Source organism: Grammomys surdaster, unplaced genomic scaffold (assembly GCF_004785775.1).
Source record: "Grammomys surdaster isolate TR1022 unplaced genomic scaffold, NIH_TR_1.0 373, whole genome shotgun sequence".
Taxonomy (NCBI): domain Eukaryota; kingdom Metazoa; phylum Chordata; class Mammalia; order Rodentia; family Muridae; genus Grammomys; species Grammomys surdaster.
Genome location: NW_021604792.1, coordinates 8,812,155 through 8,824,196, shown reverse-complemented (window position 1 = coordinate 8,824,196; position 12,042 = coordinate 8,812,155). Strand labels below are relative to the sequence as shown.

Below are 12,042 nucleotides of genomic sequence, written 5' to 3'. Positions count from 1 at the left end.
TTGTTAAAGACAAGCTTTAATACGATGGGCAGAAATAAAATATTACCAGGACAAAAGGGCTATATATGCCATTCTTGAAGTTTGACCAGTGTAGAAATACTGACCTCATGTAATGGATAATTTTATCAGCAGTATCTATGGCATCAACACTCAGCAGAGCAGCATTCTTTAAATACATAAACTCACTATGTAAATGAAAATATACAGAAAGGTGTTACATTAGTGCTAAATACACTGCAAATGTCTTTAAACTTTTTCCTAATTATAATGTCTGTCACTGTAAATTTTATAATGAACATGAATCCAATGGTATTTGGCACGACACTTGAGATGGCTCTTTCCTCTTAAACTCTGAATAGCCTTCCAATAATTTGAATAGGATAAAGAGCATCAATCCGTTTTTCCAAACGCCTATCTAAATCCTCTTACATATTCAACACATTAGTAGCATTTTAAATGGTTAACAAAAGTAGCTGTATTATCTTCTTGTGTCAAGGCAATTGCAGAAGCAGTGGTGTTAGCAATTAATGTAGTTAACGTTCTTCTACCAGCAATAATCAAGCCTAGTACCCTCTTGCTTCTGTTTAAAGTCTGACTAATTTCTTCCAATACTTGCAAGTTTTTTTCAGAATACCAAGGTTCTGTGATACTCAGGATAAGAAACAAAAATTGAATGAAAGATCTTCATAACTGACATGTAGGATTTGAACACACTAACACAATTAGATGGTGTACAGTTAAAACAACTTACATTAAATACTGTAGAAGAAACAATAGTATTTTTAACTTGACAATTAAAAGAGCCTTAACACATGTTCTAACACATGTTTGAAATCCATATCCTGCCCCAACTTTATCTCTTGCTATCTCTTCATAACATCATAGAGAACTGCAGCTAACTTCCATATATGTCTCTAAAAATGTCCAGAACCAGACTTCCAAATGAAGACAGTTATTTCCAATATTGGATTGATTTCTAGACCAGTCCTTGATTGAGTCCAAATAACTGGTCACATTTAAGAAAAATACAAGAGTCATTATAACTTCTCCTTTTGGTTTTCTGTTCCACATGGTCTAAAATCTTGAGGCAAGGCAGCTTATCACATCAGGGGTATTGGTAAGCAATGGTGGGTCAGGAACATATGTCTAATACAGTTGGTAAGCAATGGTGGGTCAGCAACATATGTCTAATACAGTTTCCCAGTCACCATTGTCAGGGTGCTCAGCAAACTCACAGGTCAACATCATTCTTTGTCCTGGCATCAGCATGTCTCACCTGTTGCTCTGGTAGCTACCATACTCTTTTAGCATCCTGCAGAAAAAAACACAGCCGTACCCTCTTCCCCATATTAAATACCTGATCAGGAACATGCTTTATTCCAGTAAGTGGATCCTTCCCTTTCACCTATGCATAAGTATTCCTAGTTGTAGAGTGCCATAGCAATTCAGCAGAAACTTCCTTGGCATCCAAATTTTATTTAAAATTTTTAAAATAAAAAGAATATGATTTAAATAAATTTGTGGTGTATGTGAATATAACCCTCTTTTATATTTTATTAAGATATTGTTTTAAAGTTCCATGGCCCCTTCTACAGTCTCTTGTCCTTGACAATTATAAGGAATCCCAGTAATTTGGTAATGTTAAATTGCTGCCAAAAAGTCTCAAATGTTAGACTACTATAGCCAGTTCCATTATCTGGGTTATTTTGTTTGCTCTTCTTCTTCTTCATCATCTTTATCTTCATCTTCATCTTTGTCTTCCTCTTCCTCCTCCTCTTCCTCCTCCTCTTCCTCCTCCTCCTCCCTCCTCTAGTGTCTTCACCACAGATTGTCTCTTATTTGCTCCTGTGAGTATTTTGTTACTCCTTCTAAGAAGGAACAAACTGCCCACACTTTAATTTTTTTTCTTTTTCTTCTTGGGCTTTACATGGTCTGTGAGGTATGTTTAGGTATTGTGAGAGTTTGGGCTAATATACACTTAACAATGAGTGCATACCATGTGTCTTCTTTTGTAATAGGGTCTCACTCAGGATGATATTCTCCAGTTTCATCCATTTGCCTAAGAATTTCATGAATTCATTGTTTTCTTTTATTAATTAATTTTTTACTGGATATTTTATTTACATTTCCAATGTTATTTCCTTTCCCCATCCCCCCTCAGAAATGCCCTATCCCATCCCCCCTCTTCCTACTTCTATGAGGATGTGCCCCCACTACCCACTCTCACCTGCTTGCCCTCTAATTACCCCACAGTGGGGCATCTAGCCTTCACAGGATCAAGGACTTCTCCCACCTATGCTGACCAGGATATCCTCCCCTACATATCCAGCAGGAGCCATGGGTCCCTTCCCATGTGCTCCCAGTTTGGTGATTTAGAACCTGGGAATTCTGGTTGGTTGGTATTGTTGCTATCCCCATGGGCCCTCAAGTCCCTTAAGCTCTTTCAGTTTTCTCTCTAATTTTTTCATTGGGAATGCCATACTCAGTTCAATTGCTAACTGTGGGAATCTGCCTGTGTATATGTCAGACTCTAGCAGACCTCTAAGGAGACAGCTATATCAGGCTCCTATCAGCATGCACCTCCTGGCATCCACATCAGTCTCTGCCTTTGGTAACTGCTCATTGGATGGATGGAGATCCAGGTGGAGCTGTCTTCGGACAGCCCCTCCTTCAGTTTCTGTCCCACACTTTGTCTCCATATTTGCTACCATGAGTATTTTGTTACTCCTAAGAAGGACCAAAATACTCACAAGTTGGTCTTCCTTCTTCATGAGCTTCATGTGGTCTGTGAGTTGTATTTTGGGTATTGCGAGCTATTGGGCTAATATACACTTATCAGTGAGAGTATACCATGGGTGTTCTTTTGTGATTGGATTACATCACTCAGGTTAATATTTTCTAGTTCCATCCAGTTGCCTAAGAATTTCATGAATTCCTTGTTTTTAATAGCTGAGTAATATTCCATTGTGTAAACGTACCACATTATTTGTATCCATTTCTCTGTTGAAGGACATCTGGGTTCTTTACAGCTCCTGATTATTGTAAATAAGGCTACTGTGAACATAGTGGAGCATGTGCCCTTGTTTTATGTTGGAACATCTTTTGGTTATATGCTAAGGAGTAGTATCACTGGATTCACATGTAATACTATGTCCAATTTTCTGAGGAACCACCAGACTGACTTACAGAATGGTTGTACCAGTTTCCAATTCCAACAGCAATGGATGAGTGTTCCTCTTTCTCCACAACCTCCCTAGCATCTGCTGTCCCCTGAGTCTTTAATCTTAGCCATTGTGACTGGTAAGAGGTGGAATCTTAGGGTTGTTTTGATTTGCATTTACTTAATGCCTAAAGATGTTGAACATTTCTTTAGATGCTTCTCAGCCATTGGATGTTTCTCAATTGAAAATTCTTTGTTGAGCTCTGTACCCCATTTTAATAGGGTTATTTGATAGTCTGGAGTCTAATTTCTTGAGGTTTTTTTTTTTTTGTATATTTTGGATATTAGCCCTCTATCAGAGGGAGGACTGGTAAAGATTTTTTTCTCATTCTGTTGGTTGCAGTTTTGTCCTATTGACAGTGTCCTTTTCCTTACAGAAATTTTGCAATTTTATGAAGTCCCATTTATCAATTCTTGGTCTTAGAGCATAAGCCCTTGGTGTCCTTTTCAGGAACTTTACCCCTGTGCCCAAGTGTTCCAGGCTTCTCCAATTTTCTGTTCAAATAGTTTCAGTGTGTCCAGTTTTATATTGAGGTGCTTGATCTACTTTGAATTGAGTTTTGTACACGGAGATAAAATCGGACCAATTTGCATCTTCCTACATACTGACCTCCAGTACAACCAGCACCATTTCTTGAAAATGCTGTCTTTCTACTGAATGGTTTTATCTCCTTTGTCAAAGATCAAATAACCATAGGAATGAGGGTTAATTTCTGGGTTGTCAAGTATATTACATTGATCTTCTTGCTGATCTCTGTATCAATACCACACAGTTTTTATTACTATTGATCTGTAGTATCACTTGAGGTCAGGGATGGTGATTCCCCCAGAAGTTCTTTTATTGTTGAGACTAGTTTTCACTATCCTGAGTTTTTTGATATTCCAAATGAATTTGAGAATTGCTTTATCTCTGTGAAGAATTGAGTTGAAATGTTGATGGGGACTGCATTAAATCTGTAGATTGCTCTTGGTAGCATGGCCAGTTTTATTATATTAATCTTGCCAATCCATGAGGAGATCATTCCATTTTCTGAGTTCCATTTTTCTTTTTTTCTTTAAGGACTTGAAGTTCTTGTCATACAGGTCTGTCACTTGCTTGGTTAGATTCAAACCGAGATATTTTATATTATTTGTGACTATTATAAAGGGTGTTGTTTTCCTAATTTTTTTCTCAGCCTGCTTATCTTTTAAGTAGAGGAAGGCTACTGATTCATTTGAGATAATTTTATATCCAGATACTTTGCTGAAGTTCTTTATCAGGTTTGGGAGTTCTCTGGGGAAAGTTTTGGCGTCACTTAAGTATACAATTATATCATCTGAAAATAGTGATATTTTGACTTTTTCCTTTCCAATTTGAATCCCTTTGATATCCTTTTGTTACCTAATTGTTCTCCCCAGGACTTTGAGTACTATATTGAATAGGTAGGGAAAGAATGGGAAGTCTTGTCCAGTCACTGATTTTAGTGGGATTGCTTCAAGTTTCTCTCCATTTAATTTGATGTTGGCTATTGGCTTGCTGTACATTGCTTTTACAATGTTTAAGTATGGTCCTTGAATTCCTGATCTTTCCAGGTCTTTTACCATGAATGGATGTTGAATTTTGTAAAATGATTTCTCAGCATCTAGTGAGATAATTGTGTGCTATTTTTCTTTGAGATGATTTATGTAGTGGATTACATTGATGAATTTCCATATATTGAACCATTCCTGCATTCCTGGGACAAAGCCTACCTGGTCATGATGGATGATTGTTTTGATGTGTTTTTGGATTCAGTTTGTGAGAATTTTATTGAATATTTTGCATCAATATTTATAAGGGAGATTGGTCTGAAGTTCTGTGTCTTTGTTGTGTCTTTGTGTGGTTTAAGTTTGAGCATAATTCTGGCTTTATAGAATGAATTGTGTAGTGTTCCTTTTGTTCCTATTTTGTGGAATAGTTTATAGAGATTTGTTTTTAGGTCTTCTTAGAAGGTCTGATAGAATTCTGCACTAAGACTATCTGGTCCTGGGCTTTTTTTGGTAGGGAGACAATTAATGACAGCTGCTATTTCTTTAGGGGCTATAGAACTATTTAAATGGTTTATCTCCTCCTGATTTAACTTTTATACCTGATATCTGTCTAGGAAATTGCCCATTTTATCCAGATTTTCCAGTGTGTTGAGTATATGCTTTTGTAGTAGGACCTGATGATTTTTTTTTAATTTCCTCAGTTTCTGTTGTTATGTCTCCATTTCCAGTTATGATTTTATTAATTTGGATAATGTCTCTGTGCCCACTGGTTAGTCTGGCTAAGGGTTTATCTATCTTGATTTTTTCTTTGATCAGTATGAAGTGTCCATTTTTATCTTTGTTGATAACTTATCATTCAAAGTCAATTTTATTAGATATGAGAATGGCTACTCCAACTAATTTTGAGGACCATTGCTTATAAAATTTTTTTCTACCCATTTATTCTGAGGTAGTGTCTGTCTTTGTCACTGAGGTACATTTGCTGTATGTAGCAAAATTTTGGGTCCTGTTTATGTATCCAGTCTGTTAGTCCATGTTTTTTTATTGGGGAATTGAGTCCAGTGATGTTAGGAGATATTAAGGAAAAATGATTCTTCCTGGTTATTTTTTGTTGTTGGAATAGTTTCAAGTTTCTCTCCATTTAATTTGATGGTGGCTGTTGGCTTTCAATATATTACTTTTGTTATATTTAGGTATGTGCTTTGTATCCCTAATATCTAGGACTTTTAACATGAAGGGGCATTATGTTTTGTTGAGAGATTTTTCAAAATCTAATGAGAAGATTATGCCCACTATTTCCTAGAGTATGTTTGTATAGTGCATTATGTTGAATTATTTTCATATATTGAACCATCACTGCATCCCTGGAGGAAGTCTACAAGAAAAACAAAAGAAAACCAACGTAATCATGTAAACTGAACAAATTTCTGCTCAATCATAACTTGGTCGGGGAAGATAAAGTACAAACTCAAAGACTTCATAGAATTCAATGAAAATGAAGACACATCATACCCTAACTTATAAGAAACAATGAAAGTAATGTTAAGAGGAAAAGTCATATCACTAATTATCTTAATTAAAAAAAAAACTGGAGAGACCCCTTCCAGGCAACTTAATAGCACATCTGAAAGCTGTAAAACAGAAAAAAAAAAAAAGCAAACAAACCCAAGAGAAGTAGACAACAGGAGATAGTCAAAATCAGTGATGAAAACAACAAGTTAGAAATAAAAAGAATGACACAAAGAATCAACAAAATCAAGAGCTAGTTCTTTGAGAAAATAAATAAGATCAAACTAACTAAACTAACTTACCCAAACTAACTAAAGGGCACAGAGACAGTATCCAGTTTAACAAAATCTGAAATGAAAAGGGAGACATAACAAGCGAAAATGAGAAAATATCAAAAGTCATCAGAACCTAATACAAAAGTCTATGCTCTACAAGACTAGACAATCTAGATAAAATGGATGATTTTCTAGACAAATGCCATGTACCTAAGTTAAATCAAGATCAGATAAATTATCTATACAGTCCCACAATCCCTAAGCAAATAGAAATTTTTAATCATTGATTTGGCTTCTAGTAAACTAAACTGCTTCAGCTAAATTAGACATCTTTTGTTCTCTTATCTGGTTTGTATGTGACCTGCACTAATGCCACATTTGTCTCAATGATTCATTGATTCTTCATGTCAGAGCTGTCATCGTTATGAGGATTTTTTTTCCATCTTTCTAGGTGAGTCTGGCCCAAACTATCATTTGCCCTTTAAAAACTAAAACTACAAAGTTTCTTTATTTACTTTTTGGTTTGTTCTAATGAAAGATATAAAAATTCATAAAAATTGTAGGGAATTTTGTGACCCCCTGCCGGAGATGTAGCCTAGCTGGTTCACAGCCCCTAGGTTCCAGGAACTGACTGGCCATAAAAGAAAGAAGAAACTAAAAGAACAGGTCAGCCTTGTTATTCTGGGAACTGGCTCACCACAAAGGATAGCAGAACTAAAAATACAGGTTGTCTGGGTTGCCCTGGGAAATGGCTGACCACAAGATAATGGTTGGGCTAAGGTCAAATTCTTGAGAAAAGTATGTACAGGATGTTTCCCACTCCCAGCCCTGGTTTATGACCAACTAAATAATAGACTGGGGACTTTCCACTATTTTTATGCTATGGGCAGGAACTTTCCACTGTTTTCTTGGTTTCCCCCTTTACCCCCTTCGCTTGTGGCAATTGCCTTTAAATACTCCTCACTCCCAAGCCTCTGGGTAGACACTCCTTTGCCCTTTCGAGGGTTATGAGTCTCAGCCTCATTGCTGATCTATCCAAAATAAACCTCATGCTGGTTGCATCAAGATTGGTCTCTAGCAAATTTTTGGGTGGCCTTAGTCTCCCACGACTTGAGTGAGGGTCTCCCCTCTCAAGGGTCTTTCACTAATACCATCACCTACACAGATACACACAGGCACACAGACACACAGACACACACACACACACACACACACACACACACACACACACAGGTGTGTCTCTCCTTTCCTTTAAAAATGTTTACTTAAAGCAATTTTCTAGCTGTCTTTTAAATCTAAACTGCCACTATAATGCCTCTAGCCCAAACAAATGTAACACATAAAATGTTACAGCTTAAAACTAGGGGATTGATTTAATTGTGAAAACCACTCAAACATACCCAAGAAATATCTAGAAAAAAAAACTACAAGAAATTACCAAAGATAAGACTTTACTCTCAGAAGAATAGCTTTATTTTGGTATCTGTTTGTAGTTTGTTTAGTTCATCCAGAATCTAACCTGTTATTTCTTCATAAATTCTAAGTCTCTCCAAGATCCAATTATTACTTATCTTCTTCCTAGTATAGAAAGAAGCTTTAAGTACATAGTTACTCATTTTCTGCATATGCACATTATTTTTTTAAAAAAATAGTTCACTCATTCTTTCTGTTGTTGTTATTAAATGTGTTCCTTTATGATACCTCTTTAAAAAAAAAAAACTTGCTTTTATAAAATGTCATGCACATAGGAAATCCAGTGCATGTTTATAGAATCCATTACTAAATTCTCAATAATTCTTTTTTTTTCTTTTTTTTTTGGTTTTTCGAGACAGGGTTTCTCTGTGTAGTCCTGGCTGTCCTGGAACTCACTCTGTAGACCAGGCTGGCCTCGAACTCAGAAATCCGCCAGCCTCTGCCTCCCAAGTGCTGGGATTAAAGGTGTGCGCCACCACCGCCCGGCAAGAATTCTTTTAGCACTTAATTTAACAGTAACAAAGATATCTGCTTCCACAGAGTGTAGTGTTTCAGGTGAAGAGGAACATATTACAGTGAAAAAAATCTGATTCACATTTGTATTTTAATATGTTTGACATCATTTCATACATTACGTCAATGGGAGATTTAAGGACATGGAGATGATGATGGGCACATAGAGACTGTCTTGAATAGAATTTAACATTTCCTTAAAAACACCTTTAAATAAAAACATAAAGCTGTATTAATAAAGAGATCTTTATAGATTAAGTGTGGAACTGAACTTGTAAAAAGACAAAAACTTAGAACTAAGAGTTTTCTTAAGTACATGTGAATATCTACTCAGTTGGAGGAGTTCCAATCAAAGCTGTAATTACCGTAGAAAGGAGCAAGATAAATATGGAAAAGAGTGATTTTCTGTGGAAGTGTGTTTGAGAACTGATCAATGAGGCAAATTTCTAGAAGTGTGGATTCCCTTTTTCTATTTAACTGTTTACAGGATTGATCAAATGTATCTGATACTGGTAATAGCAGGATTTATAACTGGAATGCTGGAGAATATGTTCATTGGACTGGTAAACTGCTCTGACTGGGTCAAGAACCAGAAAATCACCGTAATCAACTAAATCCTGCTCTGTCTGGCAGCTTCCAGAATCAGCTCTGTGTTGGTGGTATTTATAGATGTAACCATACTAGAACTCGCTCCTCATTTGTATTATTCTTACAGTCTAGCAAGTATACTGAAATATTCTGGATTATAACTGATCAACTGTCAACATGGCTTGCCACCTGCCTCAGCATTTTTTACTTATTCAAAATCGCCCACTTCTCCCATCCCCTTTTCCTCTGGGTAGAGTGGAGATTGAGAGGAATGCTTGGTGTTTTTTTTTTTGTTGTTGTTGTATTTTCTTTGTTCTTATTGATTTTTTATTTTCTTCTGGTTGAAATACTTCCTATTTGGGGAGATATTTATGTGATATCTAAAAGCAATTTGACTTTTTTTTCAGACACAATTAAGACCATTACTTTGCAAAAGATAATTGTTTTTGAAATGATGTATTCAGTCCCGTTTCTTGTGCCTCTAGCATCATTAATACTTTTATTTTTTTCCTTGGTGAAGCACTCTGAAACCTTGTTCTGATTTCTACAACCTCTGAAGATTCCAGAGCCAAGATCCCTAAGAAGACCATGAAAATGCTGGTCTCTATCCTTGTTGCCTTTATAATTCACATATTTTTGCATGCAGGTGGCACTGTGGTTAGCATATTTGTTTCCATTGAACAGGTCAATTAGTTTGTCTGTTTAACATTAAACATCTTTCCCCAACTCACTCATTTATTCTCATCCTGGGAAATAGCAAACTTTGACAGAGAGCAAAGAGTTTCCTGCAACATCTTCAAAGACAGCTTCTAGAGCTGATCTTCTTCCTTCATAGATTCTCCAATCTACACTAGGGGAACAGCTTAACAGGGAGACTTGGATGGTCTCTGGTGAATTTTTCTTTGGCTGAGTTCTTTTAAGTACTGTTGAACATATATGAACCAAATCATACTACATTTCATGAGAAAAGCACCATCTCACACAAACAGGTTATACACAAACCAATCGTTTTATAATTTGTTTACAATATTGCTAATAAGAACTTATAGTCTCAAATATTTTAAAGAGAATAGTTAATTTTACAGGAAAAAAGGTATGAAATTACAATTCGCTGGGAAGGTTTTTGATTCCTTAGATATCAAAGTTACTTGTAAGCCTCAATATGTAGAAGATGGGCAAAATGTTGGTAGGAGATTAAGAAAATCTAAAGTTACAGAGAGAAAAATATCAACTCACATTTTAAATTATTTTAAAGCTCTCTCTTTTTTTATTTACTTTATATGTATAAATATTTTGTCTACATGTATGTTTTTGGATCATATGTATGTCTAGTATTCAGGCAGGTCACTAGAGGGAATCAAATTTTCTGTAGTTAGAGTTACAAATTGCCATGAATGACACTGTGGGTAACTGGGAACTAACCTGAGACCTCTGCCTGGACAACTGTTCTTCCCTGCTGAGCCATCCTTTCAATCTCCACAGCTCAGATCCATTGCTGTTTTCATCATTGCATAATGATGAGGTTATAGTCTGAGATTTGTATCATAAGGCAGCTGGACTGGTTGTAATTATATTCTACTGTTCATATAAAACCCTGGTTTAGTTAGAGATTATATCCTTTCATGAGACTCTCCCCCCACACCACTAATGTAATATTTTTATTAACTATTTGGGAATTTCATACAATGTAACCTGATCATTCTGGCATTCCACAACTCGAAGGTCTACCCTCCCACCACTACACAGCCCTTCTCCCCCAAAAACGAGAGAGAAAATACCAAGTCCAATGGGTGTTATCCATATACTCATTGGAGCATGGCCAAATACCCAGTGGGCAGCCTTTTAAAGAACACTGAGCCACCACCTCACCACCACCACCATAGGGCATCAACTGTGAAGAGCTACACTTTAGAATTTTTACAACAAATTTAAAAGGCAGTCTTCAATAGCTTCCTTTGTGAACTGTTTCTATTTTTTTGTGGGGTTGGTCGAAGGGGTCAAGTGGCTGTCACAGAAACCTTTGATGTCTCTTATTTTCAGTTAGGAGTCTGAAGTCAATACTACACTACTACTGCAAAAGTAATTTCCTTGCCTATATTAGCTTGCAGTAGCATGGACCAGTAACATCAAAATGATTTCTAGCAACAACGTGGACCACAAACATCATCATGGACTCAGGTGGCATTACAGACCATGGATATCAACATTATCTCTGGCAGCAAAAGCCAGGATATTTTGAGGAGGCTTAATCCAGAAAATGAACTGTTCTTCTTCTTAGATATCCAGATGTTGCTCAATCAGGTTGATAGTGTGTTTGGGCATCATATTTGGGGACAGGACCTTCAAGAGTTCCAGGCTGCTGTATACAAGCCTGTCTTTGTTGTCAGGAGCCCTTAGTGTCAGAGCATGACCATCATGTGTGTAGGCTGTGGGCAGCAAGTAACCTTGTACTTACCTACCCCTAGCAGGGTGAGCTGAAGGAGCAGCAGCATCAGTGGTTCCATACCTCTGGGCAGCCTATCAGGTTTCACTTAAGAAAGGCAGGCCCAGTGGTGGCTCAAGGCTCCAGGTGGCATGAGGGCCAGTCCTACTTGGCAACAACATGCACCTTTGTCTGCACTCCTCTATCTGTGGCCACTATTCCTTTTCTAGTTCTGCTCCCCTCATGTCTCACATGACTCCATTCCACCATCTTTTTTTCTAGTTCTAAGAAACCAATTCTTAAAAGCATCATCCCTAAGACTTGTCTTTGAAAGGTTAGTCTGTAGATATTACAGACTCTGCAGGCTCATCCTCCACTACCTTCTTCTAAAAGGTTCTGTAGAATTCTCAGCGTTCCTGGATTGGCCCCACAGCCTAAACTATTTCTCTCTGTCTCTCTGTCTCTGTCTCTATCTCTGTTTCTCTTTCTCTCTCTCTCTCTCTCTCTCTCTCTCTCTCTCTCTCTCTCTCTCT

General features: G+C 37.0%; 1 pseudogene; it reads left to right on the top strand.

Annotated features, from left to right (window-relative positions):
* Window positions 1–8,996: 8,996 nt before the first annotated feature.
* LOC114632427 lies at window positions 8,997–9,941 on the top strand (annotated as a pseudogene).
* The last annotated feature ends 2,101 nt before the right edge of the window (window positions 9,942–12,042 follow it).